General features: G+C 46.9%; 1 long non-coding RNA gene across 1 annotated transcript in view; it reads left to right on the top strand.

The window, feature by feature from the left end:
* Positions 1-758: 758 nt before the first annotated feature.
* Positions 759-20,507, top strand: part of LOC146356984 (uncharacterized) — a 33,693-nt gene continuing 13,944 nt past the window's right edge. Inside the window, exons 1-2 of the long non-coding RNA XR_014786548.1 lie at positions 759-1,457; positions 4,753-4,912. This is a non-coding gene — a long non-coding RNA (uncharacterized LOC146356984). The remainder of the gene's footprint in view (positions 1,458-4,752; positions 4,913-20,507) is intronic.

Raw genomic sequence — 20,507 nt, 5'->3', positions numbered from 1 at the left:
ATCATTATAATCAACTATAATTAACCAAGCCCTTCCACTCCACAAAGGATCATTATAAAAATCAGTGATACTTGTGTTTCCACATTAGATTCCATTTTAATATTTCTTATAAAATGAGAAATGCGTTTTTTTCATCCTTCTTTGCTTTAGTCCCATTTAGTTTTCAATGAATGGGAATCACTTTCATGTCATATAGAAATCAGAAGGGATTTAAGTTGAATTTAAGTGGAGCTCTATAGGGCATTAAAAAGTGAAGCCCTCTTTCGATAGATATGAGTCTGATCACTGCTTACCTATTACAGTTTGCCTTATTGCTTTGCAATGGGTCGAAGCCGCAAAGCACTGCAGGTGAGTCACCCCAAGCTGGGAGACACCTTACAAGCCTTGGCAACCAAGATCCTGCATTAACTCATGATGTGGGTATTTCATTTTAAGTGGGAAGAATGAAGGATATCGCTTTCACTCAGGAAATGAAAGGCGTAATACAGGCTGAGTACAAAAGAAGAGCCTCCAAACCTAATTGCTTTTTCTCCAAGAATAACTTAGAAAAGGAGACTTTAGAAATGATATACACTTTAATGAGTTCCTTCTCCAAGTACTTGCTCTTATTTATCAATTGTGCCCCTTCTTCCAGAGTGTAGGCTGATTACTTTGTGCTGCTTGTATTATTAATTGCTGAATTCATGTGGTCTGTTCGGGATTTCTGTGATGGGTGGGTGGAAGAGAAAACAGGGTAGATGCAGACTAAATTTTATCTAGGAGACTTTTGGGGCCAGCTGTATCATCATCATCATCATCATCATCATCATCATCACTCATCATCACTTTTGGGGCCAGCTGTATCATCATCATCATCATCATCATCATCACTCATCATCACTTTTGGGGCCAGCTGTATCATCATCATCATCATCATCATCACTCATCATCACTTTTGGGGCCAGCTGTATCATCCTCATCCTCATCATCATCATCATCACTGGAAACAAAGCCCTATGAAGAGAGACTGAAAGAACTGGGCATGTTTAGCCTTAAGAAGAGAAGACTGAGGGGAGATATGATAGTGCTCTACAAGGACTTGAAAGGCTGTCAGAGAGAGGAAGGCCAGGATCTCTTCTCCATCATCCCAGAATGCAGGACACAGAATATTGGGCTCAAGTTACAGGAAGCCAGATTCCGGCTGAACATCAGGAAAAACTTCCTGACTGTTAGAGCAATACGACAATGGAACCACTGACCTAGGGAGGTGGTGGGCTCTCCCACACTGGAGGCCTTCAAGACGAGGCTGGACAGCCACTTGTCAGGGATGCTCTGACTTGCATTCCTGCACTGAGCAGGGGGTTGGACTCAATGGTCTTGTAGGCGCCTTCCAACCCTACTATTCTGTGATTCTATGATTATCATCATCATCATCACCATCACCATCATCATCATCATCAAGCAGCATCCAATGTCATGTGAGTAGACTACTGTTCATGCAATAAGACTTCCCCTTCCTCCTCTGCACCCCTCTGCACCCCCTTTAGTGCAGATTTGGGAGGTGTGAAGGAGGCTGCAGGGAGGGAATGGGAATCAGTTCTGCCGGCAGTGTCCATTCCACTGGCAGATGCACCTAATGAGATACAACCCCAAAGCAGGGATGGCAGAGAATTCCGCCACGGATCTCGATGAGACCAAATGCCAGTGCATTCGGCCCCCTGAACTCCGTGGCAGAACGGCCTGCCCCCCCGCCCCCCACGGATCCCCCCCTGGGATGAGACTTACCTGGGGCGGATCTTCTGGGTGGCGGCAGCTCCGGTGGCGGCTGCGGCGGCTGCGGCGGCTGGTCTTCCGACCGGCTGCCGCCACCGCCATTTGCAGTGTTGGAAAAAAAAAAAAAAGACGTGATGGGCTACGTAAAGATTTATGTAGCCTATCATGGCTAGGTTTTAAAAAAACCCAACAACAATGATGTGATAGGCTATGTAAATCTTTACGTAGCCTATCACGTCTGACTTAAAAAAACCCCAAAAACGCGCGTATGCAAATGGCGGCGGCAGCTATGGCCGCTGCCATTTGCGTTCCTTATTTTGGGCCGTCTTAGTCTATATAAATATTTTCGTAGACTAAGATGGCGAGAATAAGGGGGAACGCAAATAGCGTCCGCTATGCTATTTGCGTTCCCCTTATTTTCGCCGTCTTAGTCTATGTAAATATTTATGTAGACTAAGACGGCCCAAAATAAGGAATGCAAATGGCGGCGGCCATAGCCGCCGCCATTTGCGTACGCGCGTTTGTTTGTTTTTTAAAGTCAGACGTGACAGGCTACGTAAAGATTTACGTAGCCTATCATGGCTGACTACAGGGACGCAAACGGGGGCAGCTACGGCTGCCGCCATTTGTGTCCCTGCCAGCCAGCAGCCGGATGTCCAGCTGCTGGTGGAGACGGCTGGCGGCTCCGCGGAATCCCCGCGGAGTGGAGCCGGCCGGCCAGGATTCCGGGGGGGAGGCGTGGAGTGCCTCCCCCCTGGCGAGGATTCCCGGGGAAGGGACGGAGTGCTTCCCCCCCCATCCAGTGGAACCCAGCGGAGCCAGGTAAGGGCAATTTCGTACATCCCTACCCAAAAGTATTCTTCTTCTACATCAGGGGTACAGAACCTCAGGCCTGGGGGACAAATCCAGCTTCCCGGAGTTCCAATCTGGCCCTCTGGAGGCCCCGATATGGCCACACCCTGTCCCCTGTCCCCACGCCACCTTTCTCCCAACCGCCTTGGCTTTTGTGCAAATATTTCTCCCATTCTAAAATCTTGAAATGCTTCTCCTAAAGCTTAGTTACTGGCAGTAAGAGCTTTAACCTAAAATATGCTGGTATTTTTGGCCCCACCCCTTTTGCCGTGAGCCATACCCACCCCTGGAGTGGTGGGTGGGGTGCTTCTGAGAAGCTCTTCTGAGAGCTTCTCCAAAGTAGAATACGTTCAACACCCCTGATCTATATAGTGAGTTGGTGCTGGGCTATAGGCAGCCATTATGGAGCCATTAATCATGGGTTAAAGTGAGTGAATACTAGGGATATGTGAACCCACCCCTGTCTGGGTTCTCTGGGCCCCCGCCCAGCCCCTGCCCCAGCTCACTGGTCCCTGGACCATGCTCGAGCCCCTCCCATGCTATGAAACCAGCCCACATTCACCCTGGTTGAGCTCCGTGGTCACCATTTTGTGAAAAATGAGATGGTGATGGCAAAATGTGCATTTTTGCACATACACAAATATGCACATTTTTGCGATCACCATTTTAATCTTAAAAAAATGGCAACTGCAGAGCTCAATGAGGCCTCTGGGGTGAGTGCAGACTGCATGCCGAGCGCTGCTAGGGGGCAAGTGGGGGCAGGGGTTTGGAGAGTGGGTCTCTGGGGTGCCGGCATGGGGTGTTCCATTGGATTCCCAGATGTAATTGGGTGCCTGTGCCATCCCTAGTGAACACTGCTTTAAAGGCCAGGCCCAGCAGCCCAAAGTGACATGGTCAGGCAGCCATATCAGCCACAGTGCCAACGCCTACTGATTAGGGGTGTGTGAAATACTTAACACGTTCTGGCCAGCAGTTCGCAGTGGGGGAGGAGGTGATTCGTCCCTCCCCCCCAGAATCCTCCCTGGCCGCAGCCAGACTTCCGACTACTGCTGGACTGCAGTCGCAAATGGCGGCTGCTATGTCCCTGCCTTTTGCCATGATAGGCTATGTAGATACTTACGTAGCCTATCACGACTTAGCAGGGACACAAATGGCGGCTGGCATAGCAGCTGCCAGTGCGGCCGCAGCCTGGCAGCATCCAGAAGACTACCCAGAGCCACCGCCGCCGAAGCTGCCGCTGGAGCTGCCACCGGAGCTGCTGGAGCCGCTGCCGCTGCCAGGTAGGTCCATTCCGGGGGGGATTTCGGGGTGTGGTGAGGGGGTAGTCCATTCCGCCATGGACTCTGGGGGGGGGGGCGATTCTAAAGAATCCAGCCTCACTGGAGTTCGTGGTGGATTGTCCAACATCCCTACTACTGATCTTCTTCAGCCACAATGCCACTTTTATAGAATGTAGGGGTGGGATGACAAGAGAGAGGAACTGGGACCATCCCTTGCTCATGTCATGGGCATGGTGGAGCAGAGTTAGGGATGGCCATCCCTGTGAAATTGGACCCTTTTTGGTCTCACTGGATTTCCACAGTGCCCGCAACTCTGTTTGCATCTGTGAGCTGAGCTGAGGGTTTAAATCCAGGAACGTCTTCCATTTTTTTTTAAAAAAATGTGTAAATAGAAATTTGCACAAACTGCAGTCACGACTCGTGCAAATTACGCACATTACAGTGGCAATTTGAACAAATGTCTATTTATACTTTTTTTAAAGTTAAATGCACAAACTGGCCCAACTCGATGCAGATTGAGTTGGGCCAGCTTGCAGATACCAAGCTGAAGTCTGGGGTGCTGAACTGATGAAAGCTTGGTGGTCTCCACCCCTTGGACGGATTCCTCCAATGGCCTTGGCAGGGTTAGAGATGTGTGAATTAGCAAAGGAAGAGCTCACTCAAGTTTTCTGATTTCCATCTGAAAGCTTGTTATGACTCAGGTCCATATCAGATTACGAGCTTTGTTGTTGTTGTTGTTTCTTTTCGCATGAAAATCCATGCATATTTTTGTGCGTATTTTCCCAAAAGTACACATCAGTTGGGCACATCTTTGAAATGTATGCATTGTTCTTCCATTAACTAAAGGATATCTGTGTGCATTTTTCAGATGTATGCATGCTGCCAAACACATTTTTTTGGTCCAAGAATCTCATACCAAGCTTGGAAATGGATGTAATCTGTGGGTCGTCCGTACAAATCCAAGTTCCATCTGGAAGTACACAGAACTGGAAACCTATGGCCTTTATACTCCTTTCTATTCCTTCCAGGTTAGGACAAGCCAATGGCCAGCCTAGGTGGTCATTTCTAAATATATTTCATTTCACAGTATGCATTTCTATATGTATTTTATCCTAAAATACACATTTTAATACTCATTTTGGTACTTTAAAAAAAAATCATAGAAATCAGAAGGATAACCACGTTCTGATCAGCACCTTAGTTTGGGAAGTGAGGAACAGGTCAGACCCTATTAAAATTTGTAAACAACAAGTTCCTCAAGCATATCTAGCGGGAGCATGTTGCACAGTCCTTGTGGAGATATACCACCTCCAAATACACAGGGGAAATCATAGTATTGCATAGGGACAGGTGAACTCTCCCAAGCCCACCTTGTGCACCACTCACTGGCCCTCTGCTGCTTGCCCAACCCTTGCAGGTACACAAGGTAAGCTTGATGGTCCATGGGTACCTGGTGAGCAGTATCCCGCTTTCCCATGAGCCACCATTTTATGCAAAATCACAGCTAAGACTTCTACGGAAATCACAATTTTTTGCAAAATGTTGCCCATAAATAGCATGGTTTACACAAAATTGCAGGCAGAAATGGTCTCATTGGACTCTTTACACCTGCAATATTGCATAAATCATGCTATTTATGGCCTCCATTTGGCGCAAAAATGGTGACTTTCATAAAAGCCTTACCTGCAGTTTTGCATAAAATGGCGGCTTGCAGACAAGTGGGGAAACACGAGCTTGCCTGACTTGGCATGCCCTGAGTCAGACAAGCTCAGGAGTCCGTGAGCTGGCCTTCAGGGGGCAAGCTGGTGACAACTCTATGAGCTCAAGCCACAAATCGGATTCCTCTGACATCCCTAGTATTGCATTCTTCCTCAAATATCTCAGCTTTCCATGTGCCAGGAGAGGTTAATGTGGGGTTGCTCTTAGAGTAACACATCTCCCAGGTGTACTCTAGAGATGGTAGAGTGACACATCAAGTGCTTGCCAGCATATCTGGATCAGCCTAGTTTTCAGTGGATAAAGGAGGGACTAGCATCCTTAGCTCTAGGGAAAGACCTAGAAAGAAAGGGAGACGTCATGGACCAAACATCTCAATGCTTTTAGGAAATGAGAAAGCTCTATTTTGGCACTTCATCTCACTCAACTCTTCCTCTGGCATTCACCTACTGGCTTTAAGGTCTTCCAGTCTCCTCCTTCCCAGAAATTCTATGAAAGATGATGTTACCCTGACCTTGTGATGGTCTCTCCAGCACAGGTGTTTCCTGTTTGCTGCTTCTGAAGGAATTGGCTTCTGCTCTTGGTGAATTTTCTTTTGTCTCTGGTCATATCAAGTGTATACTTCTGTTTGTTTTGGGCTAGCTTCTTGCACAGGCTTAATTTATATTATTATGTCTAGATTCTTTCTGAGGGACCAGGAATGGAAATCCTGTATATGAAATATTTGGAGCCTTTGGGGTGCTTTGAGTCTGGGTCTGATCACCCATGGATAATCTACATTTAACCTTAAGGTTTCCTCACAAGTAATTTGCGGAGCTGAACTTGACAGCTGGAAACTCGAAATGCAGGAACTATTGTGAAGCAAATTCCTCTAATGTAAACTTTGTTGCACTTTTCAGCTCCAGTTGATATACTTCTAATTCTATTAGTGTTTTAGCTTTTTCTTCTTGTTTATCCTGGTGCTTACTCAGGCAGGGATGTGATGTTTAGAGCTTCTTTTTGTTAGGAGTGTTGTTTATGTAATTTCTGGTTATACAGAGAATAGTAGCTTTGTGGGCATAAAGGTGGGGGAAAAAAATGAGACACAAGAGTTTGGTATCAAATTGAGCCACATTTATTGATCAATCTGCAAAGGCGGAGACCTGGACGGGCAACTAATCTGTGCCAGCAACTACCTAGCCACTGTATCGGGCAAGACATTTGAAGCCTGCTGAGTGGTGTCTAAGAGATCACCACCCCCAGGAATACCCCTTTTGGGGGAGGTAGGCCTTCCCTTGTCACCCCCTTCCAGGCCGCAAAACACCGGGTGGGTGGGTGAGGTGAGGTGGCCTCACAGGTAACCGTTATCCCCCTGCTGGGGCTGCAAAACCCAGAGCAGGAGGCCTCAGGCATCACCTGTCACCAAAACAGTGCCTCTGAATGCTCACCATCCCTGTTCTCACCCATGTTGCCCATCCCTAACAGCCTGCCTGAAAAGGTGACCAAATAACCTGACCATCAAATAAGGCCTAAATCACCTATTAGACATGCCCTCCCCACTTACAGTGAGGAGGAGGCAAAAAGACTGACAGCCCTGGCCAATCAGACTGTGAGCCAAAAATTCCTACTCTGCCCCCCGAAGGGCCACCAGCAGAACCCACAGTGCATACAGGGAGGGCGGGAGGGAGCAGTGCTTTGAGGAGGTGTTGAGGAGGGGCTCCGAGAGCTAAAACCACCTCTCAGGCCGCTCCCACCTCCAGTGGCACCATCGGAGACTGCCGGTTGTGGCCTCCCATGTCATCTCACCCCGCTGCTGCCCGCAATGCCCCCCCCAGGCAAGCTGGACCTCAGGGGGGGCATTTTTCATAAGACTTATGACACGTATAGTCTCCCTTAGCTTTCCTTTAGGGTATTTGGAAGAACTCTGGCAGCTGATACGAAGAGGTATCCATTATGTGTTCCAGGGCTGAATATGTAGAAACAAGGCATTGAAAGCAAGGCCCTGGTCTCAACCCCAGTGCTCAAAATAAGACCCCAAATTAGGCCTATTAAAGTCAGTGTTCCACTCTAAATTGAGTCCTGGTTCTTTGCTAGCCTATGCTGGGAGGTAAACAAGAGAATGGTCAATTAAGCAGGCAAATGGTCAAACACAGGCAAGCAGCCAGGGATCAGCTGCAGTACCTTAGAGCTCTCTGGTCCAAGCCCTACTCATGAGGAGCCCCTTTCCTCCCAAGTAGACTCTGCTGCAGCCTGGCACTTCATTGAGTTTCCCTGAGCTGGGCCTGCCCCCTCTGGCTCCATTGCTCCCTCGGACTTGGGGGTGATCAGCTTCCTCCTCTGAGGTAGAGTCCCCCTCTTCCTGAGGGCTGAGACTAGGGATGCTGGAGAATTCCACCACAGACTCAAATGAGGCTGGATTACAAAGAATCCGACCTTTGGAGTCCATGGTGGAGTGGCCACACTTACCTCCAGGTCTGGAGGAGTTCCCACGGAGCGGCTTTCTGGCTCCCTCTTTGATGCGATGCACTAATGGTGGCTGCCATTAGCCTATCGCAGGGAAAAATACAGCTGTAAATGGCATATTGTATGCCATTTGTGGCCGTAAAGCACTGACTTTGACCTAAATATAGCTGTAAATAGCTGCAATTTATGTGAAAGTTAGTGCTTTACGGCCACAAATGGCATACAATATGCCATTTACAGCTGTATTTTTCCCTGTGATAGGCTAATGGCAGCCACCATGAGTGTATTGCTCCACAGGGAGCCAGAGACCCACTCTGCCAACTTCAACAGATGAGGCTGGGCTCTGGAGGATTCCACGGGGCTCCGAGCGGCCCAAATTGCCCCACTACAGACTCCCCCCCAACAGGACAGTGGGGTGTTTGTACATCCCTATCTGGGACCAAAGCAGGCTTTTTCTTTAAATCATGGTGGCCAAAACATCCTTAATTTTGCACAAATTGCACCTGCAATTTGCACAACTGCACCAGCAATTTGCGCAAGTTAAGCATATCATGGCCAGAATTATGGCCAAAATGTGCATAAGTGCCACAAATGCGACCGAAATTTGTGCAAATTATGCAAATTGCAATTAAATTACACAAATTGCAACCAATTATGCAAATTGCAACTACAATGTGTGTAAATGGTGTTTTAAGAAAAAAAAAAATCCATGAGCTGCCTCAACTCGATCCAGATCAAGTCGGGCCAGCTTTCAGGCAATTGAGCGGGGGGGGGGGGGAGCTGCTGAAAGCTTGGCAAACTTCAACCCCCAGATGGATTACTACTAATTATTATTATTTATAAAGCACTTTGTTACCAAGTGCTGTATATAAAAGAATAACTTGACAATTTAAAATACATAATTACAATGATTCTAGTACAAATTAACTCAAAAATGCAATATTATAACAATAGTCTTAATAACCCAAATACACATAAAAGCCACCAGCATACTTTACTTCAGAAACAACCAACCACTCCCCTCCAACTCAAAAAGATAAGTTTTCAAACCTTTCTTAAACACCTCCAAACTCACAGTTAGCTGTAATGGTAGCAGGAGGGAGTTCCACAGCTACGAGACAAGATCCTGGAATGCACGATAATGAGACACCACAATCCATGAAGTAGAGTGGGTCAGAAGAGCCTGGCCCATGGATCTAGTGGCCCTCCCTGCGACGTACCAGGACAAAAGAGAGGATAGAGAGGCTGGGTAATGCTACCTTAGGGCCTCCTCCAACATCCTTAATCTAACTTCCTCGGAGGAGGAGGAATCAGATGGGGACATGACAGTCAGTACAGTTGGTTGAGTATCAGTGGGTTGCTGAGGGATGCCCTCATGGATGAAAAAATCAAGGAAATACTCTTGTGCCATTGGTATGATTGATGCACATCATTTTTGTGCCTGGGATGTAATTGTGGTGGTGAACTCTCAGGCCTCATCATCTTTATGATGCTTTGATGAAAATAGAAGTGATTGAATGCATCCCTTTGCATATATTTTGCCCTGAGCCCCACCCACCAAGACAGCACCTTCTTTCTGTTCTAATACAAAGCTGTTCTGCCAAGCATGCCTGTGGTGAATGGACACCAGGTCTCTCAGCTAAGCCATGCGGTGATCCAAAGGGAATACTTTGCATTTCCCCAAGCAATCTGAACCAGGCAGGCACAACTCGCAACTCAACAGTCCCAATGTAAATAAGCAGCTGTGGTATTATGACCTGCCAGCTTTTTGACAAACCCTTTCTTTTTGCGGTCCCAGGTAGGGATGGACAAACACCTTGAAGCTTCGATTGCTTTGCTTTCATGTTCAGTTGTGATCTGTTCTCATTTCATTCAAACAAGAAATATTTGCAAGTCAAATGGGAAAAATGCACATTTTGGAAAATGCATACCCAAATATGCATGTCCCCTATAGCAGAGGTCCCCAATCCCCGGGCCACGGGCCGGTACCGGTCTGTGGCCTGTTAGGAACTGGGCCATACAGCAGGAGGTGCATGTAGGGGTGTGCGAAACCCCCTTACCTTGGGTCCGTGGGGGTCTGTGGGGGGGGAGATGATCCGTCCCTCCCCCCCCCCGGAATCCTCACCGGCCCTGGCCAGCTCTGCTCCATGTCAAGTCCGCATAGCAGCCGCCATTTGCGTCCCTGTTCTTCAAGTAATAGGCTACGTTAATCTTTACGCAGCCTATTACTGCAAAGTAATAAATGTAATGCACTTGAATCATCCCAAAACCATCCCCCCCAGTCCATGGAAAAATTGTCTTCCACGAAACCGGTCCCTGGTGCCAAAAAGGTTGGAGACTGCTGTCCTATAGAGTAAAGTGTGAACATCCATATTTTTAAAAGTGTACGTTTTTTTAAGTGCACATTTTTTGAACTTGAATGCATGTTCAGGAAAATGCAAGCTTTCCCCTCAAAAAGCTCCTGTGTTCTTGTTTGTGTACGGAGGTGCAGATGGGGCAAATCTGAGTGAAAAATCAATCCAAACAAAATTATCATACATCCATAGTCCCAGGCAAGCACCAAATTCCAGTTCATTGACCCCCTAGTGGGCTGCCAAACATGGCTGGTGGGCTGGATGTGGATTAGTGGGTCACACATTGTGCAGTCCTCAACTAGATAGTAATGAAGCACTTGAGATTAGGGATGTAAGGACTCCGTCTGTGTTTCGTGGCTTGTCAAGTGCCTTTTGTTCCATCATCTGCTGACAGACAGATGCAAATTTTTTTTTGTCATGTGGAATATTTATGTAAGTATTTATATAATTTACCTCAGTATGTAACATTTAGTGTATTGTCCCCCATTCCATTCAGCATTTCCTCAGCATAAACGTACATTTTTTCTATGGATTTGTATGCGTACAATTCAGGAAAGTAAAAAAAAATCATCTGAAAGTCCATGGACTGTGTGCAGCCTGAGGGGGGTACTCTGCAGAAGTTTCCTCAGGTCAGATTCTTAGATATCCAAGCTCATTTTAATCTGTCTCACTTTTCACTACAAACAATGAGCCTTTTCATACATTATAATTACTGTTTTGCTTAATATTTCAGTGCTTTCTTTTTCATGGGGGTGGAGGAGAAATTAACACTCCAATGGAAGAGGCTGTGGAGGGGGAGAGTTTCATAGAATTTTCTCATTGGGGAGGAGGGGCAGTGCTTCAGTTTACCTTGTAAGTGTAGGAGGTGGCCAAAGGGTCTTCTTTCGCTTCTTTGACTCTCAAAATGCCCTCATGCTTTTGAGCTTGGCAGGGCTCTTCTCAGAGAGGCTTTTAGCCTGGCAATGCTTCCTGGAACGCCCAGGTGATTACATAAGCACATAAGAAGTAGGGATGTACGAAATGTACTTACCTTTCTGCGGATTATGTTTATGGTGGGGGGGGGAGGCGTTCCGTCCCTCCCCCTGGAATCCTTGATGGCCGGCTGTTCTCTGCGGCAGCTCCATGGAGCGGCCGGCCAGGCCCAGGCCAGAGCTGTCCACAGCTGGATTTCCAGCTGTGGAGGGGTCTGGGTAAAAAAACAAAACAAAAAAACCCCACGTACACAAATGGCGGCGGCTACAGCCGCTGCCATTTGCATTCCTTATTTTTGGCCATCTTAGTCTACGTAAATATTTACATAGACTATGATGGCGAAAATAAAGGGGAATGCAAATAGCGTAGTGGGCGCTATTTGCGTCCCTTTTTGATTCGCCGTTTTAGCCTGCATAAATATTTACATAGGCTAAAACGGCAAATCAAAAAGGGACACAAATAGCGCCCGCTATGCTATTTGCGTTCCCCTTATTTTCGCCGTCTTAGTCTACGTAAATATTTACGTAGACTAAGACACCAAAAATAAGGAACGCAGTTTTTTTTTTAAAACCCAGCCATGATAGGCTACGTAAATCTTTATGTAGCCTATCACGTCTTGAAACCCCCCCCCCACAAGTCTGCAAATGGCGGCGGAGGCAGCCGGTTGGAAGACCAGCCTCAGCAGCTGCCGCCGCCGGAGCCGCCGCCGGAGCTGCCGCCGCCCGGAAGATCTGCCCCAGGTAAGTCTCATCCCAGGGGGGATCCGCTGGGGGGTGGGGGGGTGGCAGGCCATTCCGCCACAGATTTCGGGGGGCCGAATGCCAGTGCATTCGTGCATGCCAAGATCCGTGGCGGAATTCTCTGCCATCCCTAATAAGAAGAGCCCTACTGGATCAGACCAAGGGTCTATCTAGTCCAGCATTCCATTCACACATTGGCCAACCAACTCCCTATGGAAAACTAACAAGCAGGATATGAGTGCATCAGCACCCTCCTACCCATGTTCCCCAAGAACTGGTGTACGAAGAGTCGGACACGACTGAACGACTGAACAACAACAACAACATATCCATAACTTTACAAGCAAATGCTAATCTATTGGTTGCAAAGTACATTTGCTTATCAAATTCCCAGCACTACTTCCACACTCAGTTGTGAAGGTTCTGAATGAGTCTCATTAATGCACAGAGAGAAAAATGAGTCCAGGGCATCGGAGATCTGGGAGGAAACTTTGCATCCTATATCGTATAACTGTGTTGTCAGGCATGTTAAGCCCAAACACAACAACTGTCTTCAGTATTAATAAGTATTTGTTGTTGTTCAGTCGTTCAGTCGTGTCCGACTCTTCGTGACCCCATGGACCATAGCACGCCAGGCCTTCCTGTCCTGCGCTCTCTCCCGGAGCGTGCTCAGGTTCATATTCATTGCATCCATGATGCTATCTAGCCATCTCATCCTCTGCCGTCCCCTTCTCCTTTTGCCTTCAGTCTTTCCCGGCATCAGGGTCTTTTCCAGGGAGTTTTCTCTTCGCATTAGGTGGCCAAAATATTGGAGCTTCAGCTTCATTATCTGTCCTTCATTATCTGTCCTTCCAATGAGCACTCAGGGTTGATAGGATGGACTGATTTGACCTCCTTGCAGTCCAGGGGACTCGTAAGAGTCTTCTCCAGCACCACAGTTCGAAAGCATCAATTCTTCGGCGCTCAGCCTTCCTTATAGTCCAGCTCTCACAGCCATACATTACTACTGGGAAAACCATAGCTTTGATTAGACGGACCTTTGTCGGCAAGGTGATGTCTCTGCTTCTTACTATGCTGTCTAGGTTGGCCATAGCTTTCCTCCCAAGGAGCAAGCGTCTTTTAATTTCATGGCTACAGTCACCGTCTGCGGTGATCTTGGAGCCCAAGAAAGTAAAATCTGTCACTGCTTCCATTTCTTCCCCTTCTATATGCCAGGAAGTGATGGGGCCAGATGCCATGATCTTCGTTTTTTTAATGTTGAGTTTCAAACCAGCTTTTGCACTCTCCTCTTTCACCCTCAACAAGAGGCTCTTGAGATCCTCTTCGCTTTCTGCCATTAGGGTGGTATCGTCTGCATATCGGAGGTTGTTGATAATTCTCCCAGCAATCTTAATTCCGACCTCTGATTCATCCAACCCAGCATTTCTCATGATGTACTCTGCATATAAGTTAAATAAGCAGGGTGACAATATGCAGCCTTGTCGTACTCCTTTCCCAATTTTGAACCAATCGGTTGTTCCATGTCTGGTTCTTACTGTTGCTTCTTGACCCTCGTACAGGTTTCTCAGGAGACAGGTAACGTGGTCTGGTACTCCCATCACTTTAAGAATTTGCCACAGTTTGTTGTGATCCACACAATCAAAGGCTTTAGCGTAGTCAATGAAGCAGAAATAGACGTTTTTCTGGAATTCTCTTGCTTTCTCCATGATGCAGCGAATGTTGGCGATTTGATCTCTAGTTCCTCTGCCTCTTCTAAATCCAGCTTGTACTTCCGGTAGTTCTCGGTTCGCATACTGCTGAAGCCTAGCTTGTAGGATTTTGAGCATCACCTTGCTGGCATGTGAAATGAGCGCAATTGTGCGGTAGTTTGAACACTCTTTGGCGTTGCCCTTCTTTGGAATTGGAATGTAAACTGACCTTTTCCAGTCTTGTGGCCACTGTTGAGTGTTCCAGATTTGTTGGCATATTGAATGCAGCACTTTAACAGCATCATCTTTTAGGATTTTAAATAGCTCGGCTGGAATAATGTCATCTCCGCTAGCTTTCTTGTTACTAATGCTTCCTAAGGCCCACTTGACTTCACTCTCGAGGATGTCCGGCTCAAGTTCAGTGACCGCACTATCATGGCTATCAGGGACATTCAGATCTTTCTTGTAGAGTTCTTCTGTGTTTTCTTTCCACCTCTGCTTAATCTCATCTGCTTCTGTTAGGTCCCTGCCTTCTTTGTCCTTGATCATGCCCGTCTTTGCACAAAACGTTCCCTTGAGATCTCCAATTTTCTTGAAGAGATCTCTAGTCTTTCCCATTCTGTTGTTTTCCTCGATTTCTTTGCATTGTTCATTTAAGAAGGCCTTCTTGTCTCTCCTTGCTATTCTCTGGAACTCTGCATTCAGTTGGGTATATCTTCCCCTTTCTCCCTTGCTTTTCGCTTCCCTTCTTTCCTCAGCTACTTGTAAAGCCTCATCAGACAGCCACTTGGCTTTCTTGCTTTTCTTTTTCTTTGGGATGGATTTCGTTGCTGCCTCCTGAACAATGTTACGGACCTCCGTCCATAGTTCCTCAGGCGCTCTGTCTATCAGGTCTAATCCCTGAAATCTATTCCTCACCTCCACTGTATATTCATCAGGGATATGATTTAGGTCATACCTGAACGGTTTAGTGGTTTTCCCGACGTTCTTCAATTTAAGCCGAAATTTTGCAAGAAGCAGCTCATGATCTGAGCCACAGTCAGCTCCAGGTCTTGTTTTTACTGACTGTATGGAGCTTCTCCATCTTTGGCTGCAAAGGACATAATCAATCTGATTTCGATATTGACCATCTGGTGACATCCATGTGTAGAGTCGCCTCTTGTGCTGTTGGAAAAGAGTGTTCGCTATGATCAGCATGTTCTCTTGGCAAAACTCTATTAGCTTTTGTCCTACTTCATTTTGTACACCAAGGCCATGCCTGCCTGTTATCCCGGTGATTTCTTGACTTCCTACTTTAGCATTCCAATCCCCTATGATGAAGAGGACATCTTTTTTTGGTGTTAGTACTAGAAGGTGTTGTAGGTCTTCATAGAACCTATCAACCTCAGCTTCTTCGGCCTCAGTGGTTGGGGCATAGACTTGAATTACTGTGATGTTGAATGGTTTGCCTTGGATTCGTACTGAGATCATTCTATCATTTTTAAGATTGTACCCCAGTACTGCTTTTCCCACCCTTTTGTTGACTATGAGTGCTACTCCATTTCTTCTAAGGGATTCTTGCCCACAATAGTAGATACGATGGTCACCTGAATTAAATTCGCCCATGCCTGTCCATTTTAGTTCGCTGATTCCCAAGATGTCGATGTTCAATCTTGCCATCTCATGTTTGACCACCTCCAGCTTACCTTGATTCATTGATCTGACATTCCAGGTTCCTAAACAATATTGTTCTTTACAGCATCGGATTTTCTTTTCACCACCAGACACATCCACAGCTGAGTGTCCTTTTGGGTTTGGCCCAGCCGCTTCACTCTTTCTGGCGCTACTTGGAAATACCCTCTGCTCTTCCCCAGTAGCATATTGTACACCTTCCGACCTGAGGGGCTCATCTTCCGGCGTCATATCTTTTAGCCTTGTGATACGTTCCATGGGGTTTTCTTGGCAAGAATACTGGAGTGGGTTGCCATTTCCTTCTCCAGATTAATAAGTATTAGGTATCAGCTAATTATATATGTGGCTGACCTTTCAGTATGTTTGCCTCCAACGGTACTGGAAGTATGAACAATTCACCTGTCTCCTCTGCAGACTGCCCCGATTACAATGAATGTTATATTCAGTGCTGAGCTTACAAGTCTATTTTTACACTGGCATAATCACAGTCCTGGGCTTATTCTGAAAGGCCTTATAGAAATGTAAAAGCGTCATTTGGGGGAGGTGGGGAGGAGGTCACAGTGTTAAACTGCCACCCCGAGGGTGAAGAAAATTAGTAAGAATGAGCAGTAATGACTCAAGTGAACTCGCTATAGGCAGTATTCAATATTCCAGGTAACTTTATTAACTCTGAATATGTGTATGAGGGGAGGGGACGTCTGGCTTAGTGGCAAGACTTAGATTTGTATCTTTAAAAAATAAATAAATGCTGTCAAAATCTTAAAATAACCACCCCCTTCTATTTATTGCTATTCCAGAAAACGTTGAGCTGTGTCTCTTTCTTTCTTTCTTTCTTTCTTGGTTATTTTTTAAAAGCTGCTTTCTCTTTCTCAATTCTTGACACTCATAACAAGGGATGAGTGAATGAGCGATGTCCAAGATCATGAGGAGTCTCTGAACATGGTGTCACCACTCATGATTCCTGTTTTGTGTTTATGATTGCTGCTTGCTCTGTGCGATGGGAAAGTTGCACAAATCAAGCAGTGCTTGAATGTGAAATTTGAGAACATTTACCGAAATTTGTGTACATTTCCTGATTTGAGCAACTTTCCTCCACAGATTAAAGTGGGGCTGATGCAGTCTGCATGGGAAATTTGTACAAATTAAGAAATTTGCACAAAATTGAACTGGGAAGTTCCGCAAATCAAACATGAGCACATGTCCAGCAATTTGCAAACATTTTCGGAAGACACATGCTTGCACTCGCCATCGTGTCTTGGGCTTTGAAAAGGACATGCTCGCGTGTTTGATCCCGAAGCTTGCTTCGCGGTTGGGGGGAGGCGCTCTGTTTCTCCCCATGAAATTCTGGCCGGGGGGGAGGTGCCCCGTCCCTCCCTGCCAAAATTCTGGCCGGGGGGGAGGTGCCCCATCCCTCCCTGCCGAAATTCTGGATGGGGGGTAGCGCCCCGTTTCCCCAGCCACGAATCTCGTCTCTTGCCGGGACGCAAATGGCGGCGGCCGTAGCCGCCGCCGGTTGCGTCCCTGCAGTCATCCATGATAGGCTACGTAAATCCTTACATAGCCTATCACGGCTGACTTTGGGGGAAAAAAAACGCGTACGCAAATGGCGGCGCCCATGGGCGCTGCCATTTGTGTTCCTTATGTGGGTACGGGTAGTCTACGTAAATATTTACGTAGACTACAGCGAAAATAAGGGCAACGCTATTTGCGTTGCCCTTGTTTTCACCGTAGTCTACATAAATATTTACATAGACTACCCGTGCCCAAATAAGGAACGCAAATGTACATTTGCGTACGTGTTTTTTTTTTCCCCAAAGTCAGCCGTGATAGGCTACATAAGGATTTACGTAGCCTATCACGGTGTTTTTTGAAAATCTAGCCATGATAGGCTACGTAAATCTTTACGTAGCCTATCACATTTGTTCTTTGTTTTTCACTTGGAAATGGCAGCGGCGGCAGCCGGTTGGAAGACCGGCCGCCGCCGAACCACCGCCGGGAGCCGCCGCCACGGGGGACATTCACCGAAGGAAAGTCCCATCCCAGGGGGGGGGCGGGGGGCGGACCGTTTATCCACCAATTTCGGGGGGCCGAATGCATTGGCATTCGGCCCCCCAGAGATTCGTGGAGAAATTCCCTGACATCCCTAGATTTGGGGAGAAACAGATGTTTCATAGGCACCATCCCATTACTCAACTTCCCACCCTGAGCTTCAGAATCCCCACTGGGTCATCTTAGTTTGCACAGTGATCGTTAGACGTGTTCAAAGCGTCATGCCAAGACATTCTGATCAATGGATTGCCTTCGATGCTGTCAATCCCAAGGTACTGCTGGACTCTCTGCATGTCATCGAAGAACAATGTGCTTCTGCTTCTGGTGCTTCTCCTCCCTTAGGCCTCTGCCATGATGTTTCCCAGAGGGCTCCTCATGTTCTGATATGGCATCTCTATTCATCAGGAAAGACAGGCCTGATGGAAAAGGGATCGCCATATCTGTTAATTTGCATTGCATCTTGAGTATTCATCTCTTACATTCTTCCTTCTAAAAAAAAATAATCCTTTGTTTCCTTTCTCAGTTAGTTAATGAATGAAAGCTAGGTAAAACATGATGGACCATAACTTCCTTTAGGATTTTTTTTTTAAATGGTCACTGCAATATAAAAGTGGCACTCTCACGCTGCACTTCACAGACATTGCTTGTCACTTTAAAAAGCCCCCAGACCAAGTACTCCATTTCTCCACAACAGATAAGATAATGTACACCAACCTTTGCCCCTGAATCAGCAAGGTGGGTGAGTCTGCCCCATGGTAAAAACTGCCCAGCAGCAAGGGGTGTAGGAACCCCACTCACCTTCATCCACTGGGAGGTCCATGGGTGGGGGAGGCGATCCGGTCCTCCCCCTGGAATCCTCCCCGGCCGGCTCAATGAGTCCTCGGAGCAGCCAGCCAGGGCCAGCTGCTGCCAGACTTCCGGCTGTGGCTGGTCTACGGACGCAAATGGTGTCTGGCATAGCGGACTCCATTTGAGTGCCTCCCTTTGGCTGTGATAGGCTATGTAAATCTTTACATAGCTTATCACGGCAAAAGGGAGGCACTCAAATGGCTTAGGGCACCAGTATATAGGCTATGTAAAGATTTACATAGCCTATCATGGCAAAAGGGAAGGGCACAAATGGCGTCCACTATGCCAGATGCCATTTTGCATCTGCACAGGGGCAGCGGACAGACCTGGACGGACCCGGACCTGGCAGTGCCAGGTAGGATCCAGCCGGATTGGACTTCATGGGGAGGCCGGGTGGGGTTGTCCGTTCTGCCACGGACTCTGGTGGGGGGGGTGGATTCTAAGAATCCAGCCTCATGGAGGAATTCTCTGCCATCCCTACCAGCAGCAGCAAAAGGGGAAATTAAGATCTGATGAGGCCCTTTCCAGAGTATTGTGAGGAATAGAGAGGAATGGTGGTGCCCCAACTTTGGAATATCCTCCCCAAGGAAATTTGACTGACACCAACCTTACTATATTTTTGGTGCCAGTTCAAGGCATTTTATTCGCCCAGGCATTTTAAATTGGTTTTGCTGCCTCTGTCTGGTTTATTGTTCTAACGTTTTGTTGCTTCTCAGTTTTATTGTAATATGAAGGATGATATGTTATGATGTGCTGTTTTTATTATATTTTTATTACTTTACACTGCCCTGGAATCTGTCAGGATGAAGGGCAGCCTAGAATTTTTAATGAATAACTGTTGTCTCTAGTTTACACATCTCCCATCCTAGTTTCCTGTGATGCAAAGTGCCCATTACGTGTTGACACCACACACTCCTTGCTAACCCCTGACATTTCCTCTGTCTGTCAATGCTCAGTGACAGTAGAGGGGGAAGGGGGCATGCTTTTACTGTGTTGTCATCTCCAACTTCACATTTAAGGAGATCATGCCCATTTGCATGTATGTGCTTGAACCGAGCCTTTCACAACTGCAGTATCGTTTATTTGGAACAATTTGTTTTATTTTCTTTGTTATTGTACTTCGTTTGCTTTCTGCCTGATCTAGGGATGGCATGGGTGCTTGATCTGGTCCAGGAGTCCAGTGGAGTCCCCCTCCTCACCCACTGCCCTAAGCCATGCCCACCAAGCCCCCTCCCCTTCTCAAGCTTTCCAAGCTGCCTACATTCACCCTGGGTCCATCTGGCAAGTTCTGTGATTGCCATTTTGTGGGGGAAAAAATGGCAATCACAAAAATACACATATTTGACCTTACGTAAAATGGCACCGCGAATGGCTGATACATGTTAGACTACTATTGTAAATGACCCAAAATTGTGACCTCAGGACTTGCTGGAGGGGCCCGGAGTGAGTGCGGGCAGCTCGGTGAGTGGGGAGGGGGGCTTGGGCGTAGGTCTGGGTGTGTGTGAGCTGGGGCAAGGTCTCAGCAGGCACCCAAAGAACCCAGATGGGGGGGGGGGTGCCCATCCATCCCTATTCTGATCTCTTCCCCCTTTGTTTAATGAAACCTTAATTCAGATTTTGGAGTCTGGCTGTTTACTGAAGCACCCAGACGGGTAATTTTCCACTTGCTGAGGCACTTGGATCACTTTACAAGATTGGGTCTAAGGGAGAAAAGAGAAACTGAGCTGAAACTTTTTCAGTATCATCTGGGAAGTATTGAGCTGGTATCAGATCTTCCTCCCTCCTTAAGTCTGTAGCTTCTGGGGTTCTCTCCTACTTGGAAGCAAGAATATACAGGAGGCCATTGGCAGTGTTCATTTTCAAAGGTGTGTGGCAAGAGGTCTGCTTTACAAGTGTTAAGGATGTTGGAGGAATCCAAATGAGTTCAGATTTCTATGGATCTGACCTGCTGATTCCACAGTGGACCAGCTTTTTATGAGTCATGTAGATTCCACAGACTTGTGGACCAGTTTTCCTATTTTGGGGGTGGGAGGGATTTGTGCAAATTTGCAGTGCAAATTGGTGCTAATGTGCATTAGCGCAAGTGGAAAGATATTGCTGCACATCCCTAAAAAAAATCTGCTTCCATCAATAAGCAGACTA

This window comes from Heloderma suspectum, chromosome 1 (assembly GCF_057233095.1).
Source record: "Heloderma suspectum isolate Gila_16-S chromosome 1, 16-S_ref, whole genome shotgun sequence".
Taxonomy (NCBI): Eukaryota; Metazoa; Chordata; class Lepidosauria; order Squamata; family Helodermatidae; genus Heloderma; species Heloderma suspectum.
Note: the sequence above shows the minus strand (reverse complement) of the source record. Positions and strands in the feature narration are given on the sequence as shown.